The following is a 21,566-nucleotide window of genomic DNA, read 5'->3' on the forward strand; positions in this document are numbered from 1 at the left end:
TCATAGTACAAAATCAAAATAGTACATCAACATCAAGAATAATTAAGATAAAAACAAAGAGAGCAGCATAAGACAGTTCATTAAAAATTAGCTAAATTATGAGAGAGAACAACAAATATAGAACAATTTCTTAAAATTAGACAGAAACAGGACAGATTTACATGCAATCAGGAAACTGAAAACTTTACAAGTTTTAGGATCTAGGACTTCACATTTCTGTCGTGATCTAAGTATAAAAACTATTAAAAAGAATAGCAAAAATAAAAGCATTTATTTTGTGTTGTTACAAGTTAAATGCCACTCTGAATAGATGAGTTTTGAGAAGTGACTTGAATTTGGACAGGTCAGGACAATCTCGTAGGTGTTTGGGGAGAGCATTCCATAAAGATGGAGCAGCTATGGAAAAGGCCCTGTCACCCCAGGTCCGGTGCTTGGTCCTAGAGGGTATGGACAGTAGGTTAGCCTCAGAAGAGCGAAGGCTACGGGAGGGAATGTGCTGATGGAGCAGGTCGGTGAGGTAGGATGGGGCCTGATTATGGAGAGCTTTGTGAGTGAATAGAAGAATTTTGAATTGAATGCGTTGAGCAACGGGAAGCCAATGAAGTTTTTGTAGAACAGGTGTAATATGATCACGGGAGCGAGTATGAGTAAGGAGGCGAGCAGCTGAATTCTGGATATACTGAAGTTTTTTTAGGATTTTGTTAGATGTACCATAAAGGATGCTATTGCAATAATCAATTCTGGATGTAATAAAAGCATGAATCAAGGTTTCGGCGGCAGAAAAGGAGAGTGATGGACGTAGACGTGCTATGTTTTTTAGATGAAAGAAAGCAGTTTTGGTGATGTGATTTACATGGCGGTCAAAAGAGAGGTTGCTATCAAAAATTACACCAAGATTTCGGATGTTAGAAGACGGAGACAAAGTGTCATTATCAATGGTAATTTGAAAATTTTTTGTGGTTTTTGCCAGGGTTGTAGGACCTACGATGATCATATCTGATTTTTCACAGTTTAATTTGAGGAAATTAGCTTTCATCCACAATTTCATTTCAGTGATGCAATTTGTCATAGTGGAGTGAAGTTCAGTATTAATGGATTTGGAGGAGATGTAAAGCTGAATATCATCAGCATAGCAGTGGAAATGTAAACCATGCCGACGTATGATGTCACCAAGGGGGAGCATATAAAGAATAAACAAAAGGGGACCTAACACTGAGCCTTGGGGAACGCCTTGGGACAGTGGAGCAATGGCAGAACTACAATTGTTGATATTAACAAACTGTTGTCTGTTTATGAGATATGACCTTAACCACAAAAGGGCAGTACCAGTGATGTTGACAGAGGATTCAAGGCGGGACAGAAGAATGGAGTGATTAATGGTGTCAAAAGCTGCAGTAAGATCAAGGAGGACGAGAATATTAATTTGTCCAGAGTCTGAGGAAAGAAGAAGGTCATTTGTGACTTTGAGGAGGGCTGACTCAGTGCTGTGCTGGGGGCGGAAACCAGACTGAAATGATTCAAATAGATTATTGGAATTTAGGTGATCTTTGAGCTGTGAGGCAACAACACGTTCCAGTATTTTCGACAGAAATGGAAGATTGGAAATGGGCCGAAAGTTACTCATAATGTTAGAGTCAAGTCCAGGTTTTTTAAGTATGGGAGTAACAGCAGCCAATTTGAGTGATTGAGGGACTGAGCCAGAACTAAGAGAGGAATTGATTATCTCTGTGATAAGTGATGAGATAACTGGAAAACAACCCTTAACAAGTTTTGATGGAGCAGGATCCAAAACACAAGTGGAGCTTCGCATCCCTGTTAAGATCTCAGATAGGTCCAAAAGAGACACAGGTGAGAACTGAGACAGAGGCTGGGTAATAAATTGAGATGAGATAGGCGGAGAAACAGAGATGACAGGGGAAACTGTCAGAAAATTGTGGATATTCTCAACTTTTGTTTGAAAAAATGAGAGGTAAGAGTTACACTTGTCAACTGTAAAGGAATTGGTAGTATTGTCAACTGGTTTGAGAAGTTTATTTATTGTGGAAAAGAGAGTCTTAGGATTTGTTGATCCAGCATGTATGAGTTCGGAATAGTAAGTGGATCGGGCTGCCGTAAGAGCGTCTTTGTAATGTTGAAGATAATCAGAATAAATCTGATAATGTACTGTTAGACCGGTTTTCTTATAAAGTCTTTCAAGCTGGCGTTTACGGGATTTCATTTGGTGAAGCTCAATTGTGTACCATGGTGCGGAATGACTAAATGAAACAAATTTGGTTCTCAAAGGAGCCAGCTCATCAAGACATGAGGCGAGTATGTCATTATAGTAATCGACAAGGTCAGATGAATTACTAGACAGTACAGGACAGACAGACATCTTTTTAACAAGAGAATCTGAGAAAGCAGAGGGAGAGATATATTGAAGATTCCTGAAGGATATTTTACGTTTAGCTCTAGTGATGGGCCTAGTGACCTCAATGTCCATGATGATTGTCAAATGATCAGAGACAGTAAGGTCATGGCTGGACGGCTGATGAACTAGGACACCAGTAGAGCAGACAAGGTCAAGAGTATGACCTTTTTTATGAGTTGGAAAATGTATATGTTGTGTGAAATTAAAACACTGTAACAATTCCAAAAATTCCCTGGCAAATTTACAGTTGTTGTCATCAATATGGATGTTAAAATCACCCATAAGCAGTACAGAGGATGAGAGGGCACTAAGCTGGGTTAAAAAATCTGAAAAATCAGAGAGAAAGGAAGCGTTTGGCTTTGGCGGACGATAAACTACAGCAGTGACCAGAGGAGTAGGCCCTGACAACTTGAAAGCCAGGTGTTCAAAAGAAAGAGCAGCAGGAAAAGACAAAGTGGTTATTTTAATATCATCCCTATAGACTGCAGCAACACCACCACCTCGCCCTTCCATACGAGGTTCATCAATATACGAGTATCCCATTGGCGTGGTCTGATTTAACGTAAAATAATCCAAGGGTTTATGCCAAGTTTCAGTGAGACAGAAAAAGTCTAGTTCACTGTCAGATATAAATTCACTGAGTACAGTACTTTTTGTGTTGAGTGAACGAACATTAAGCAATGCCATTTTCAAGTGGTATTGTTGTGTAGTTGGCTGTGAGGAACGAGGAAGAGAACGGAGATTTGCTAAGTCCACTCCGCGTTTCCCATCCCACTCCGTGGACAGCGTTGTCATGGAGACTACACCGCTACTGGTGTGCAAGGCAGCAGCGCTCTGATGACGTGTTTGCGGAGCGACAGTGCGCACGGCTGACCAGAAGGATGGAATAGCGTTACCGTTTCGAAGATAAACAAGCTTTCTCCGGGAGCCCCTGTGAATATAACGAGGCCGGCGAAGGAGTCCAAGCTGTTTGATGACTGAAATACACGATGGAGTAGTGCAGTTGTTGAACTTCCTCAGCTGGTCAACGGAATAGTTCAACATCGTGCCGATCCCAGGAAAACTCACCCACCGTTCACCACCGGCCGCAGACGCGATGTACAGTAGAAAGAACAAAAAGTATCAAAAGCACAAATAAAAGTATCAAAAGTAACTTAAAAGAAATAGATCCACAAGGTGTGTAAAAAGATGAAAACGAAAAACGATAAAAATACAATAAAATACGGTAAAATACGGTAACGGTAGCGGCAGCCAAATGCGCCAGCGTCCACCAACTCTATACTCTAAGTTATATCCAAGTTTCATGTCTAGTGTTGTCCCATGAAAAGATATAATGAAATATTTGCAGAAATGTGAGGGGTGTACTCACTTTTGTGATACACTGTATATATACAGTGGGGAAAATAAGTATTTGATCCCCTGCTGATTTTGTAAGTTTACCCCCTTACAAAGACTTGAACAGTCTATAATTTTACCCACCATGGGCAAGACCAAAGAGCTATCAAAGGACGTCAGGGACAAGATTGTAGACCTGCACAAGGCTGGAATGGGCTACCAAGCTTCTTGCTGATGGTCTTGTAGCCCATTCCAGCCTTGTGCAGGTCTACAATCTTGTCCCTGACGTCCTTTGATAGCTCTTTGGTCTTGCCCATGGTGGTGGAGAGATTTGAATGGAAGAAACTGATTCTGTGACAGGAGTCTTTTATACAGGGACAGGACTAATTTGTGTGCCTCATGGGCACATAACCGGTCTGTGGGGGTCAGAATTCTTGCTGGTTGGTAGGGGATCAAATACTTATTTCCCTCAATTAAATACAAATTAATTTATAACTTTTTATAACTTCACTGTTCAAGTCTTTGTAAGGGGGAAAAAAATCAGCAGGGGATCAAATACTTATTTTTCCCACTGTATATATATATATATATATATATATATATATATATATATATATATATATATATATATATATATATACACAGGTCCTTCTCAAAAAATTAGCATATTGTGATAAAGTTCATTATTTTCCATAATGTAATGATAAAAATTAAACTTTCATATATTTTAGATTCATTGCACACCAACTGAAATATTTCAGGTCTTTTATTGTTTTAATACTGATGATTTTGGCATACAGCTCATGAAAACCCAAAATTCCTATCTCAAAAAATTAGCATATCATGAAAAGGTTCTCTAAACGAGCTATTAACCTAATCATCTGAATCAACGAATTAACTCTAAACACCTGCAAAAGATTCCTGAGGCTTTTAAAAACTCCCAGCCTGGTTCATTACTCAAAACTGCAATCATGGGTAAGACTGCCGACCTGACTGCTGTCCAGAAGGCCATCATTGACACCCTCAAGCAAGAGGGTAAGACACAGAAAGAAATTTCTGAACGAATAGGCTGTTCCCAGAGTGCTGTATCAAGGCACCTCAGTGGGAAGTCTGTGGGAAGGAAAAAGTGTGGCAGAAAACGCTGCACAACGAGAAGAGGTGACCGGACCCTGAGGAAGATTGTGGAGAAGGGCCGATTCCAGACCTTGGGGGACCTGCGGAAGCAGTGGACTGAGTCTGGAGTAGAAACATCCAGAGCCACCGTGCACAGGCGTGTGCAGGAAATGGGCTACAGGTGCCGCATTCCCCAGGTCAAGCCACTTTTGAACCAGAAACAGCGGCAGAAGCGCCTGACCTGGGCTACAGAGAAGCAGCACTGGACTGTTGTTCAGTGGTCCAAAGTACTGTTTTCGGATGAAAGCAAATTTTGCATGTCATTCGGAAATCAAGGTGCCAGAGTCTGGAGGAACACTGGGGAGAAGGAAATGCCAAAATGCCTGAAGTCCAGTGTCAAGTACCCACAGTCAGTGATGGTCTGGGGTGCCATGTCAGCTGCTGGTGTTGGTCCACTGTGTTTTATCAAGGGCAGGGTCAATGCAGCTAGCTATCAGGAGATTTTGGAGCACTTCATGCTTCCATCTGCTGAAAAGATTTATGGAGATGAAGATTTCATTTTTCAGCACGACCTGGCACCTGCTCACAGTGCCAAAACCACTGGTGAATGGTTTACTGACCATGGTATTACTGTGCTCAATTGGCCTGCCAACTCTCCTGACCTGAACCCCATAGAGAATCTGTGGGATATTGTGAAGAGAAAGTTGAGAGACACAAGACCCAACACTCTGGATGAGCTTAAGGCCGCTATCGAAGCATCCTGGGCCTCCATAACACCTCAGCAGTGCCACAGGCTGATTGCCTCCATGCCACGCCGCATTGAAGCAGTCATTTCTGCAAAAGGATTCCCGACCAAGTATTGAGTGCATAACTGAACATAATTATTTGAAGGTTGACTTTTTTTGTATTAAAAACACTTTTCTTTTATTGGTCGGATGAAATATGCTAATTTTTTGAGATAGGAATTTTGGGTTTTCATGAGCTGTATGCCAAAATCATCAGTATTAAAACAATAAAAGACCTGAAATATTTCAGTTGGTGTGCAATGAATCTAAAATATATGAAAGTTTAATTTTTATCATTACATTATGGAAAATAATGAACTTTATCACAATATGCTAATTTTTTGAGAAGGACCTGTACATATATATATATACAGTATATATATATATTATAATTACAAATACAAAAATATAAATAAACATATGCAATAATACTTATATATTATTAATTATATATTAATATTTAAATAATCCATATAATAATCTATTTCTAATACCAGCATTTTATAATTTTATACAGAACACTTTATGAAACATAAAACAGAAGCGATTACAATAACATAACGTACCTGGATGTGTACAAGAAAAAGAAACTCAGTGAGAAACCTCGCCTCGTGCCCACCTACACCAGCCTGCACCCAAAACACACATAGAAAAAGCGGGAAGGGGGGGGGGGGGTGTTAGCACTGCACGAGGCAGCTATAGCTAATACCTCTCACTTTTACTCTCTAATTTAACTAAATTATACAACACATATCTTTAACACACATACATTAAAGAAATAACAAAAAACATTTCGCTTCATATTTAATAACTTTTAGAACAGTTTACATAGTATATATGGGTTTAATCTCTTTTTTATAACGGAGCTTAGACTCAACCAACCTCTCCTCAGTCGCTCTCCAGCCCTACTGAAGAGAGTCGACCTGTCACAACCAGCTACGTAACGGCCCCGCCCCCAAGAGGCAAACTAACCCAAATACATCAACAACAAATAAAACACATAAAATACATTACCTAAACACATTTCTGCCACAACAATTAAAACTAAATAAATTACAAAGGGTAGAACATAAAGATTTTGAGTGAAAAATATATATTACAAAAAAAACACCTGTTACACAGATGAGAAGAAAAAGTTGGCTGAAAGACACAAATTCCCCGGATGAAAGAGCATGTTGAGTTTACTTAACAGTGTTGCATTGACCAAAAATGCATTTAGTAAGTAAATCTGTTAATTCAACTGTATTAAGTCAAAACAATCAACTGACTTAAATTTTACTCATTAACACAAATTTGTTAAGTAAATTCAGTTAAAGAAACATGAGGGCAAAAACAACAGGAGTTTATTTTTTGGAGTGTACAACACCATGTTTTTACATTATTTAATGTCATGCATCAGTTTTTAAAAACGATAATGTATCAATATTTTACACCTAACCAGAGCATAAAATAAAACTACTGCATCATGTCCAGGTTGTTTTTCTATCTTGTTCATCCTGCTGCTATAAATGCTCATGTTGGCTTGATCTAGAATAAAATTCAGTAGAATCAGTAAAATCTGTATGATATGGTAATATGAGATCTTCTGACCTGCTTGTGATGTCGCCCTCTTTTGGCACCTTTGGAGGACAACATCACAAGGATTTTTGAACATGGTCACATCTCATATTACCACATCATATTACTTTTTCTTTTTTCAAATTTTCCAAATGTCTTAATTGTATGGAGGTAAATATGTAGCAAAAGTTTTGCACCTGTGAAAACGAAATCTGTAAAATGTGTACCTGTAAAAAAAAATCTGTAACTGTGAAAAAGATTTGTACCTGTAAAAAATAAATTTGTAACTGTAAAAAAAATCTGTAAAATTTTTTATCTGTAAAAATAAAATCTGTAACTGTGAAAAAGATTTGTACCTGTAAAAAATAAATTTGTACTTTTATTTTCGATGTGAGAATAAAAACATTGCAGCACAGTTTCAAATCTGCCCGCCACGAGTTTTGCAACAAATATCTCAGTCAGCGTGTTGCAAAACTGATCTGTACCTGTAGCTGCAGGGGCGGGGCTTAGGGGTGCAGGGGGCGGGACTACTGAGGAGATAGACGTAATTACCGACCAATCAAAAGAGCTGGTTTTTAGCGCAGCAGAAGCGTGTCAATCACAAAGTTTCAGTGTAGTTGGATCAGAACATCATAACTCACGTTATAACGTCCTTATTAGTGTTGCTGTGGATATTATGGTGGATGTTTGCTGCGTGTTGTCTGCTAGTTAATGTGTTAATGCGTTTAACCCTGCTAGTTTTATACTGGACATATTGGACACTCGGCCTGACATTCGAGTTTCTTTCATCTCGTTCTCGGCTAATAAACATTCAAAAACGAATAAACCTGCACGAACTGACTCTGCAGTAAACAAAGCACAAACTACAATCTAATATGTTTTTAAAAGTCTTTCTGTTTATTTTTATTTAACGCTATTTCGTGATTGTGAGCTTTATCTGCCTTGAAAAGCCAAGGGAGCCTCTCAAAAGTGCGTAAAACCAGGTTATAGTTCTGTATTACCTAGTGACATGTACCATTCACCACAACTGTATTAAGTCCTACAGTACTGGTACAGTCAAATACATATCGTGTAAAAGAAATCTAAATGTACATTTTAATGTAATAAGCAATGTAAATTGCAATTAAAATTTTCTATATTTCATTCTTTATTATTATACTCATGCTGTAGGACTTTGTATGATTTATCACTGCTGTAAGACTATTATGTAAAATAGTGAGTAGTGCAAGTGACATGGTAACTACTACAACCTTTTTTGTATACAAATTTACGTTTCTATGTTATATTTCTACGTTTATATTTTATTCTTCATTACTATACCCACACTGTAGAGCTTTTTTTCTGTAATTTAGGGGTAGTAGGTGGTGCATGTCACTACATTGCTTATTACATTAAAATGTACGTTTAGATTTCTTTTACACGATATGTATTTGACTGTACCAGTACTGTAGGACTTAATACAGTTGTGGTGAATGGTACATGTCACTAGGTAATACAGAACTATAACCTGGTTTTACGCACTTTTGAGAGGCTCCCTTGGCTTTTCAAGGCAGATAAAGCTCACAATCACGAAATAGCGTTAAATAAAAATAAACAGAAAGACTTTTAAAAACATATTAGATTGTAGTTTGTGCTTTGCTTACTGCAGAGTCAGTTCGTGCAGGTTTATTCGTTTTTGAATGTTTATTAGCCGAGAACGAGATGAAAGAAACTCGAATGTCAGGCCGAGTGTCCAATATGTCCAGTATAAAACTAGCAGGGTTAAACGCATTAACACATTAACTAGCAGACAACACGCAGCAAACATCCACCATAATACCCACAGCAACACTAATAAGGATGTTATAACGTGAGTTATGATGTTCTGATCCCACTACACTGAAACTTTGTGATTGACACGCTTCTGCTGCGCTAAAAACCAGCTCTTTTGATTGGTCGGTAATTACGTCTATCTCCTCAGTAGTAGTTACAGATCAGTTTTGCAACACGCTGACTGAGATATTTGTTGCAAAACTCGTGGCGGGCAGATTTGAAACTGTGCTGCAATGTTTTTATTCTCACATCGAAAATAAAAGTACAAATTTATTTTTTACAGGTACAAATCTTTTTTACAGTTACAGATTTATTTTTTACAGGTACAAATCTTTTTCACAGTTACAGATTTTATTTTTACAGAGAAAAATTTTACAGATTTTTTTTACAGTTACAAATTTATTTTTTACAGGTACAAATCTTTTTCACAGTTACAGATTTTTTTTTACAGGTACAAATTTTACAGATTTCGTTTTCACAGGTGCAAAACTTTTGCTACATATTTACCTCCATATAATTGTTGCCGTTGTGTTTGTTGTAATAATAAAAAAACTCATCATGTTTTAAAGTGTAAAATCATAAACAGCACCGTCTACAAAGATGAATCCTCTTGTGCCTATAGACTAGTTGGTTTGTAGTGTTAGTTTTAAGCTTCTACTGGTGTGAATGTGTGAGTTGGAAAACAAAATATATGGTTTTTAAATAATTTGCAAATAATTTTTTTTAATGTGACTTTTACCTGAGTGTAGCTACAGTATGTCAGTCAACCCATCTGGGTAAAGCATTTAAAATTATTTGTGAAATACCCCAGTTATAGTTTGTCTAACTGGGAGCAAATTTGAGACTCATGAACAAAATGTGATTTTGATCATGAATACTGATATATTTAGAAGATATACCTGTAGCAGAGAAATTAGTCATTTTCTAATAACTCTCTGTGTGCCCTTCTCTCACTTCTCTAAACTAGTTTCACTGTCTGTAATGCTGGCATCATTAGGGGCACTGAGTCTGTTCATTTATTAGGTTTTAGCATATTTAAATCATTAAAAGATTGAACTGTTTAGAGGCACTGAGTCTGTTTTTTCTAATTGTTTTAGCACATTTGAATAATTAAAAAAAGGTGTAATTTTCTAATATTTTTGACATCTAAGGGATAAATAGAAACAATTGAAGTGGAATAGAAAATCAAAAAGAATAAAACTTTGTTTTTATCGTAAAGTTGTAAAGTTCATTATTAAAATACTATTATTAACAGCTTTTTAATGTTTTTAAAGTGATAATGCCAGTTTTGCTTAAACTCTACACGGAGCAGTTCAGAAGAATCGGTTCGTTTTTGAACGCTTGGCAAGGAATCGACTCTTCATTGTTATAGCGTGGAGTCGATACATTGACTCTATCAACTCCTAGAATCAAACAAATTAATGTTATTATTAGTTTTTATTCGTTTTTATCATTAAGAATCTAATTTTAAGAACGTATTAAATATATTCAAATATATAAAATAAAATAAAACTTATCTCTCATTTTATGAAATGATTATAGATCTTCTAGTTGATAATCACGTGATCCATTCTAAGGACGTTAAAAGCAGAACCCTTAGTAACCAGCCTCATTAGTGTTTCCGCATCCCTGCGATAAGAACGTGTGTTTTTGCGCTCCACAAAAATCACTTTTAACAAGTTATTTACTGTCTAAAAGCTCATGGACCTTACCAATTTTCTTTCCAGACTTACTGAGGGAAGTCTCTGGAAGGTGGCTTGCGCCGCCGGGGTGGTAGTTTTGGGTTCAGCAGGCTGAATGTATTACCGGCACCGCCAAAGAACCAACCCGCCACCCGAGCTCTCTCAGCCGGCCACAAATGGTAAACAAAGCATCCCCTCTCCCCGGTCTATTAGCTCTTGGCCATTAGCTGATAATCTTTGTGCACTTTGGTTGGCTTGAGTCAGTTCTGTACCGGACACTCATAAATAATTGTATTAATTAATTAACCAATTAACAAATAAGTGAGTGATTTGGTGTAAATAGCAAGATTTCTAAACACGCCCTATTTCAGAACACCCATTATTTAGATCATACATTATTAATCTATATAAAATCTCCACTTGCTTTAACAATGTTTGTGCACTTACTACAAATAAATGAATACAATAATAATATAATTCTTTATTATAGACATTGAAGAAGGATTGGATGAGACCAGTGATCTTCAGGTATGTCTAATTTAGGATAAAACTGTAAGACTACAATTACATCGTATTACTTTATATTTATTGTTTGTGTGTATATGTGTTCTTTATTAAGTTCGACACGCCAAACTGGCAACTGGTGGCCACTGACCCGCTGCCCACTGAGGAACCCATGATTCTGGTAGTATTTATTGTATTTTAAATTAAGGATGTGAGAGATGTAATGATTACTTCTGATACATTATTAATGAATTAATTTGTTGTGGTTCCATCGGAGACCCTAAATGGCCATGAATTCAAAAACCAGTCGAGGCCCAGTGATGGATCAGAGTTCCTCTTATCTCTCATTTTTATTGTTTAGATTATTCCATGTGTGGAAAGAAAATGCTTTAAAAAGTAACATTTATGGTCTTTGTGCTGTAATTTTACAGCCTTCTGGCGATCGTGAACTGCTCAGCACGTCCAGAATCATCCAGTTCCTCAGTAATGAATCCCACCGTTCTGAGTCTGAGGTATTTAAGTATTCATAAGCAGTGTTGCAACTGAAACACAAACATATCCTCTAGTTTATAACTACTAATCTATTTGGTTGTGTTTGTTTTACAGTCAGTGCAGATCAGAAGATATTTTGTATGTGTGGTAGAAGGGTCAGAGATCCAGCAGTGGTGGTTCACCATTGCTGAGACCTTCCATTTAAATAATCTTGTAAGAGCAGATCATTCACATCCAGCTTCATTTTAATAAGATGAGAATTTGTGTGCAGTTGTAGATTTTGAGTTTATATTTAAATGTTGTTTTGCAGGGTTTCTCTTACTTTACCACCAGTGATGTTTGTTTCACTGGCATAAAGGTGAGAGCTCGTTTATTGTGGCTTTAAACATTCTGATGAGTGCAAATGTGTCCAAATCTGTCTGATCCATTTTTTCCTTTTAGACTATCTCTGGAACGGTGACTGAATTTGTATCCTGCCGCCGCTTGGAGACCTTCATTAATGTTCTGCTGGAGGACCGTGTGGTAAATTCATTACACTGCCCAGATGTGATTACAGTACAGTGCTGCATTTTGTCTCTGGTTTGTTTATCGTCTTGATATTTGTTTTATTCTCAGAAAACCTTCCACAAGGTGATCAAGGACTACAGGCGGCTTTGGGCTGATGGACAAGAGGACTCTGCTCACTGGGTGAAGGAGTCCACCTGTTATACACCGGACCTGGAGTCCGAGACTGACTCTGAGTCAGAATTTGAGGTAATTCGACATGAACAGTGTATACGATTATACTCGAGCATCGTTCCCTTCAGTTCCAGGCTGTACAGCATTACTGTCTAATTCATCCATTTCTTGTGGTCACTACAGGGCAGTGAGGAGGGTCTTTCTCCTGAAGAGAGTGAGGTGCCCTTTATCAGGTAGGATCATCTTCAGGTCATTTTAGTAGTACTTTAAACATGGCTGACTACGTTTCACAGAAAGATTCATTATGACTTTGTTCTTTAGCTGCCACCTCAAAGACTGCGGCATCACAGACATCGCCCAGAAGCTGCCTGCGCTCCGTGAGGTCTTCTCTGTGAGTACACCTTAAACCTCTCCCGTCTCTCTGATCACCAGATGTTACCACACTTACAGATTTCATTCTGTTCTGACATTGTGCTTCATCTCCTGTTCAGACCCTGTTGACCAGCATCCATCTTCAGAACATATTATTTGTAAGCGGCAAAGAGCTGGTGATACACCTAGCAGCTCTAAACAAGCAGGTGACTGATTTCACCAGGTTACCTGAAGCAGTTACCTAAAGGAACAAAGCAGTGTGTAGTAAGAATGTGATTCTTTTTTTGTCAGGATGTGCTGGAGGTGCAGCTTTCATATGAGGCTCTGATTCGCTTCCTAAAAGAAGCAGCCAATCAGAGCTCAGTCGAGTTAGAGATGTAAACTTTGAATTCTCCTTGTTAAAGCTACTGCATGTAACATTTGCTGGTATGTGTTCCACAACTGAACATTTCTCTTTTCAGCTGCACCTAAACTTACTTGATGTGCTGTATGAACTCCTCCTCTTCGGGTGGTTCATTTATGACTCTGCACCTGAGCTTGTAAGTGACCTATCAGCAGCTTTCATCTTGTCCTATGATAATTCTCCATTCCAGCAGCCATGGAGTAAAAGTTTCTTATTCTTCTTTCCCAAAGATGAATGGAGGATTTCTAGATAAACTTTTTAACCACATCATGAGTTGGGACATCGAGATTTGGCAACCTGCAGCTCAGCGTTGCTTCGCGGTTCTTCAAGTAAGTGTTCAACATTTAATTTCACCCCATATTACACATCATGAAGGAGAGTTTTTATTCTCGGTGATATCATGTTGGAAATGTGTGTGTTTTTCGTTAATAGGATCAGCTGACTGAATTCCTTCAAGTGGTTTTCTCACAGCCACTAGCGCTTTATGAAGATCCTGAAGGCCTGGCTCATGTGGTGCTGGACCTCCTCAAGCTGCACGTCCAGCAGATGCTGAAGACCTTGAGGAAATTCTGAGCAACCTCTTCCTTTCTCCCTTCTTACACAGTACTTCACATAGATATAATGTTTAGATTTAACAGGTTATTTTATTAGGAACACTTTCTTGTTTTTAGCTTCTTGTTGCTCAGGTTTCTCAAAGGTAAGTATGTAATTAATACATTTTTATAATGAACTAACATTCTTTCTTTTTACAGGTTTATCAGGTTTATCAGATCAGAGTATTTTACAGCTCAGTCATCATTACTACTAATAATACTTTTAATATTTTTAGTGTGATTAATATCATATTGTTTATGAATGATAGTATTTTGACTATATGAATGAATTATTAATAGATGTTTTGGGTTTTAAGCATTTTAGTATGTACAATTGTTTCTTAATTGTAATTTGTTTATTGTGTTTTTAATTCTAAGTTAAATAAACTGCTTTTAATCAATGTTTCTTGTGTCTCATTTTTATTGACAAAATTTACTGTTAAATGTTACTGTTAAAGCAACAAGTCCAAAAGTGTGTGTGTGTGTGTGTGTGTGTGTGTGTGTGTGTATGTGTGTATGTGTGGGTGTGTGTGTGTGTGTGCGCGTCAGGATCTAATCTCAATATCAGACTCACTTAGACTTTATGGACAGCTATGGACAATTTTACCCATATTCTTGGCAATTCTTGTAATTTTTTAGTGGTTCTTGGATTGCACCAGACCATGTGATCAAAACCAGAAAAGTCCATCAAAATTACAAACAACAAACTGGAAAGGCTGGAATCCCCAAGGCTAAAACGCCCAATATAGAAGGTATCTGTAACAGCACCAGTGGTGTATAAAGTACCGGAAGGCCATACTTCAGTAAAAGTACAAGTATCTTACCAGAAATTTACTTTGATAGAAGTAAAAGTCACCTTTTAGAATATTACTTGAGTGAAAGTCTAAAAGTATCTGATGTTTAATGTACTTAAGTATCAAAAGTAATTTGATATTTAATGTACTTAAGTATTAAAAGTAGAAGTAAAAGTAAATGCTGTTAGTATAAATGGAAGCGATCATTTTAAATATAAAGATTGTTCTTTTAAGCCTGTAAACCACCTTAACAATTAACCTGTTTTCTTCCTTTCATCTGAACATGATTTGTGTCAATTCATGATCATAATCAACTGTTGACATCACCTGTTTGAAATCATGACATTATTTAGTTGTTTTTTTAACTTCTTACTAGCCCTAAATGTTCCTGTTCCAACGTTTTTAGAATGTGAGTCGATGTAAATGTAAGAAACACTGCATCTATTTTATTTGCATTTTCTATACTGTCCCTTTTTTTTTTTTGGGTAGTATATTTCAATAACAAAAAAATAATTTTGGCATAATTAATTTAAAGCAAAACTCAGGAGAGTTTAACAAAACGTGTGGCACTTTTATCCCTTTAATGATCTGTTCAACCATTATTTTAAATCAAAATATTTGAGTAAAATAAGCTGTATTTAAATAATATTCTTTGGTGCCGTATCTACTCACTGAATGGCATGTGTTAAACTAAAAAATTTTTGGTATTATTACTTATATTTAAGAAAACACCATTTCTAACTTGAAGCCAACAGCTGAAAAACCATGAATAATAAGTTGGATAAGTTGAGTTCTTGTTGAGATGATTAAAGGGTTAAAGACGTGCTGCATGTTCCTCAGCACCATGAATCTCTCCTCTACTGGTCTAATACAGAAGTTATCTGAGGAAATATTTGTCCGTAGGTGAGTTTTTTAAAATAATGGACGTGTCTTCATGAGTTTTGCAGTCAATGAATTCCAAACAAATTTAGTGAAACGTTTTATTTGTGGTTTGAATGTAATGGTAAAAATGGTAGGTAGATATCTGAACAATGTTAATGCTAATAATATTAAAAAACGCTGATGCTGCAGCTTTACTTTGTTAATCATTGTTAACTTACATCAGTGTGTTGGAGCTTCTGAAATCTCCATATTTGCGGGTCTTTGGGTGAACGACGCACTTTTAGAAAACTCCGATAGCGTTAAGAGAACGTTTGCACATGCGCATTAATGTGCTTAACCACCGTGTAACTCACAAGCGCAGATTCACCAAACCAGCGTGCAGTCCATCACACATCTCACATCATTTAACTTTCATTTTGTAGTAACGAGTAACAAATTTACATACAGCGAATGTAACGGAGTAAAAGTACACCATTTCTTTAGAAAATGTAGTGGAGTAAAAGTGAAAGTTGCCGAAAATGTTTATACTCCAGTAAAGTACAAGTACTTCAAAAAACTACTTAAGTACTGTAACGAAGTATTATTACTTCGTTACTATACATACACCACTGAACAGCACCCACAGCCATCCTGCCCCTGCACATGTCTGCAGACATCCCAAGTCTCCCGCATATACATAGCGGCTCCCTGATGCCCGCAAGTCAGATAAAATCTCCCGGAATCTAGAACGAGCGGCCAAGAGTGACACACACACACACATGCGCATGCAGGCGACACAGACTTTATTCCCCGATCAAGTATTAAATCCGTTATCTGATAGCGCACTGTGTAGGGAACATAAATCAATTGTCTAATATACCGTCTAGTGCACTAAGTAGGGAACATAATTACTTATGTAGTACACTATCTAGTGCACTATGTAAGGAACACAAATCATCATCTAGTTATACTTTCTAGTGCACTATGTAGTGAACATGAATGCGTTGTTTAATACACTATCTAGTGCACTATGTAGGGAACATGAATCCGTGATCTGATATACAATCTAGTGCACTGTGTAGGTAACATAAAACAATTGTCTAATTCACTATCTAGTGCACTTCGTAGGGAGCATAAATACTTATTTAAAATACTATCCAGTGCTCTATGTAGGGAATATTAATCCGTTATCTGATAACAATTTAGTGCACTAGGTAGGGAACCTAAATACTTTAACTAATACGTTACCTAAAGCTTTATGTAAGAAACATAAGTCTTTTATCTAGTACACTATCTAGTGCACTAAGTAAGGAACATAAAGTATTTTCTAATATACAATCTAGTGCACTATGTAGGGAACATAAATCTGTTATCTTTCACACTATCTAGTGCACTATGTAGTACACATTAATGTGTTTGTGACGTGAACAGTTAGCTGTGTTTTCCCAGTCAGACCACTAGGTGGCTCTCCAATGACAGTTTTTCTTTACTTCTCCATCAAAAGGAGGTGGGTTCACAGAAATAGCAAACCATGTTTCTGACATTACCTAAGGGGTTCACACACGTTTTAGGCCAGTCTGTGATTAAATCAGTGGTTAGTTCTGGACAATTTAAGTGTAGACACAGCAAGTTCTCATCATATGCAGCATGAGTGGCATTGTTATGTAAATGTAAATGTAATTGTTGGCATGGCAGTCTCAATCTTGCAGGCTTCTGCATCCTGCACCTTCATCAGAACTGGAAGGTAAGCACAGTCATGAGGGCTTTCACAGGACATCAGCGCTAACCTCCCTCACCAAACCTGTCAACAAACCTAAATGATCGCACGAGAAAGGCAACCAAACATCCCTGATTATGGCAAATCTCACTGACCGTGAACCCCCAAGCTCTGTGGCTTTGTCTATAATTGGAGTGTACAGTTCTGGTCCTAGGGGTCAAAACCACAAGTAGTCAGATGAGCCAACATATGGAGAAACAGTCTCAAAATCATCTTAAACAGCTCAAGAGCTCCAGTACAATTAGATTATAGAAACAGTATGGTTCGTTTAGAACCTCTGGACGTCAGGCTGGCTATTCAGGGGTTTTTGGTCTGTTGGTTAAAATTACATTATAAGCTTTACAAAGCTGTAATTCATGGTGTGGCTGCCATTACGAAACCGTTACTAGTAAAGGTCATTGCATACAGTATTTTGTGTATACAGTGAGGAAACTAAGTATTTGATACACTGCCAATTTTGCAAGTTTTCCAACCTACAAAGAATGGAGAGGCCTGTAATTTTTATCGTGGGTACACTTCAACTGTGAGAGACAGAATCTAAAAAAAAAAAAATCCAGAAAATCACATTGTATGGTTTTTAAATAATTAATTTGCATTTTTTTTTTGTTAGTGAGTTTACATTTGATTTTTCTAAATGCCATCTAGAACTGATAGACAGTGCAGGTTGTTTTTTTTTAAAGTGACTTTTTACCTGAGTGTAGCTACAGTATGTCAGTCAACCCATCTGGGTGAAGCATTTAAACTTATTTGTGAAATACCCCAGTTATAGTTTGTCTAACTGGGAGCAAATTTGAGACTCATGAACAAAATGTGATTTTGATCATGAATACTGATATATTTAGAAGATATACCTGTAGCAGAGAAATTAGTCATTTTCTAATAACTCTCTGTGTGCCCTTCTCTCACTTCTCTAAACTAGTTTCACTGTCTGTAATGCTGGCATCATCAGGGGCACCGAGTCTGTTCATTTATTAGGTTTTAGCATATTTAAATCATTAAAAGATTGAACTGTTTAGAGGCACTGAGTCTGTTCTTTCTTATTGTTTTAGCACATCTGAATAATTAAAAAAGGTGTAATTTTCTAATATTTTTGACATCTAAGGGATAAATAGAAACAATTGAAGTGGAATAGAAAATCAAAAAGAATAAAACGTTGTTTCTATCGTAAAGTTGTAAAGTTCATTATTAAAATACTATTATTAACAGCTTTTTTATGTTTTTAAAGTGATTATGCCAGTTTTGCTTAAACTCTACACGGAGCAGTTCAGAAGAATCGGTTCGTTTTTGAACGCTTGGCAAGGAATCGACTCTTCATTGTTAATAGCGTGGAGTCGATACATTGACTTTATCGACTCCTAGAATCAAACAAATTAATGTTATTATTAGTTTTTATTAGTTTTTATCATTAAGAATCAAATTTTAAGAACGTATTAAATATATTCAAATATATAAAGTAAAATAAAACGTATCTCTCATTATATGAAATGATTATAGATCTTCTAGTTGATAATCACGTGACCCATTCTAAGGACGTTAAGAGCAGAACCCTTAGTAACCAGCCTCATTAGTGTTTCCGCATCCCTGCGATAAGGACGTGTGTTTTTGCGCTCCACAAAAACCCCTTTTAACAAGTTATTTACTGTCTAAAAGCTCATGGACCTTACCAATTTTCTTTCCAGACTTACTGAGGGAAGTCTCTGGAAGGTGGCTTGCGCCGCCGGGGTGGTAGTTTTGGGTTCAGCAGGCTGGATGTATTACCGGCACCGCCAAAGAACCAACCCGCCACCCGAGCTCTCTCAGCCGGCCACAAATGGTAAACAAAGCATCCCCTCTCCCCGGTCTATTAGCTATTAGCATGGCTGGATTACTGACCGGGCCAGTGGGGCCAGCGCCCAGGGGCCCTTGAGGTCAGGGGGCCCTGGGGGGGCCCTGGCCCAAAACATTTTGCGATGCCTATCAACATTTATGATACAATATATTTTTATTTCCGAGGGCCCTCCATTTTAAGGATCCTCTGACTATTAGGGACTTTGACCCCAGGGCCTCTTGGGGGCCCTAGCCATGCTTTTGGGCCCTAGCCATGCTTTTGGGGGCCCTAGCCATGCTTTTGGGCCCCTTATGAAAATGGATGAGGCGTTGTGGCACTGCTCTGACTTCGACTTCTGGCTATTAGGGGTCCTAGGAAAGAGGGGGGCATATTTTTAGAGGGCCCTGGTTATGAGAGCCCCTACCAGGGGGCCCTAGAGAAGAGCAGGGCATACCATTAGAGGGCCCTTGATCATGAGGGCCCCTGCTATGGGGCCCTTGACTTCCATAGAAGTCGTTTACCATGGCTCCTTGACTTTCTAGGGACCTACAAATTGCCAGGCAAGCTACCATATTTCATAACAGACGTTTTGTTGCAAATATGCGATTCAGGCCCTTACTTAATGTTTCTGAATTTGTATTGTTTCAAAATTATTATGTTCAATTTCTCTTAAGCGCAGAGACACAAATTAATTTAGCAATTTTGCAATTATTTTAATTTAAGACAAGCAATTTGTCTGATGAATGCTATCTTTGACACCGATTAAATTGAGTGAATTTGGCCAAGGGTGTGATTTCACTTATGTGAAAACAACAAGCCATTTGACTAGTTTCATGTTTCCCCTTTAATAAACAACAGTAAAGAGACCAGTGGTCACTCTAGCTCTAAAGGAATGCATGAAAGGAAAAGTGCCTTTTCATACAACAGAACTGCAAGCTAATTTTACTGAGTAGCACAATTTTGGTTTGGTGACAGATGATGAAACAGCAAGTGGTTTTGTTGTAGTAGCTGTGGCTGCATATGCGTGTAACCCTGATATTTTGTTTGAGGATTATTTATTGGAAAACATATTTTATTCAGCTTGTTATTCAATGACTATTCAATGACAGTTTGACATGACTTGACGTGTTTCAAGGGGTGTGAAGGGGTCTCGACAATAATTAAACTTGATTTAATATCATTAACACAGCATTTTTAATATACTCAAAACCTTCCCCTTGTCTCCCTCTCCATGCCTCTCTCTCTCTCTTACACACACACACACACACACACCACACACACACACACACAAAACAGCATTTTTTGTAGTAGATAGTGGCTGCCCCTCCCCCACTCTCTCACTCAGTGGTGAAAAATTGTTACATTGCCATAAATTCCCACGGGGGCTGAGCCAATCAGGTGTTGCGAGAACTTCCAAGTGAATATGCAAGATCTATATAAATCCCCCTGCCAGTATCAAAACTCCTCACATTCAGACAGTCCAGCTTGCGAACTTGCTCTGTGCTTTTACTACAACTTTTACCTTGCTATTACCAGATCAGTAACCAACAGCCTTTATAAAGGCTCATTGCCCTTTATACTGCATTATATTATTTTCTAATATATATAAATATTTGTATATTATATTATACTATACTATATTGCATATATTCTGTTACATTCTTTTCATAGTCTTTTCAAAGGCTTATATATTATATTATATTATATTATATTATATTACATGATATAATATTATATTACTATGTATAATATATTAAACTTTGAAAGGTTCACAGCCTTTTTCAAGGCTAGTGTAACATTGCTAACTAGCAACTCACAGCTTTTTTAAAAGCTTATTGTTATTTGCATATTACATTATTGATAATAGTAGAAGTGTAAGCTTTATAATATTAGTACATACATACAATACATTTACAATAACAACAATTTATAGCTAAATAATTATAGGTCAGCCTTTTTTTATTACATATTGTATCTATTGGTTTCATATTGGTTCTACAATTTTGTGATTGTATTTTTTTCCTGAACATACAACATAGAAACAACATAGTAAGTATTGGATAGGAATAGGAATTTGCAAGACAAGCTTCTATATTTGCATCTTAGGAAACACTTGCCATTAATAACATGGATCCCAAACAAAAAAGTGGTGCCTTAAAAAGAAAAGCAAAAAAGATTAAGGAAGCAAATCAGGCAGATTTCCTGAAAAGCGTTCCTTTGATCTCAAACTTCTTTGAGAAACCGCTGGATATGAGTGAGACAAGTATTGCTAATGTTAGCAGTGATCAGAGTTCTAGCAATGAAGATGTGATCACCACTGGCTTAGTGTCACCTGTCAGTGACTATGTACCTTTGCAGACCCAGTCAGGTGCAGAGCAGGAATGCCAGCCCTGCCAGGCTACCACAGACCAGCAGCAGAAAGACCATGAAAGGAAAGTTGCAGGTGTGTCAGACCCACAATCAGACCAGCCAGCTGCATCGTGTGAGTGTCGTTTTTCAAACGAGGAGGGCAAGGACCCCAACTCCTGGTGTGAAACGGTCAACGACCCTGCTTTATGGCCCAGTACCATTACCGACCAAGCCAAGTCGAT

At 37.5% G+C, this 21,566-nt stretch overlaps 1 long non-coding RNA gene across 1 annotated transcript; it reads left to right on the top strand.

The window, feature by feature from the left end:
- Positions 1-10,836: 10,836 nt before the first annotated feature.
- LOC134308139 (uncharacterized) lies at positions 10,837-11,357 on the top strand. The gene is made up of 3 exons (XR_010010425.1): positions 10,837-10,873; positions 11,185-11,222; positions 11,314-11,357. It is a non-coding gene; the product is annotated as an uncharacterized LOC134308139 (long non-coding RNA).
- Positions 11,358-21,566: the final 10,209 nt, after the last annotated feature.

Source organism: Trichomycterus rosablanca, unplaced genomic scaffold (genome assembly GCF_030014385.1).
Source record: "Trichomycterus rosablanca isolate fTriRos1 unplaced genomic scaffold, fTriRos1.hap1 scaffold_85, whole genome shotgun sequence".
In the NCBI taxonomy this organism is placed as follows: Eukaryota; Metazoa; Chordata; class Actinopteri; order Siluriformes; family Trichomycteridae; genus Trichomycterus; species Trichomycterus rosablanca.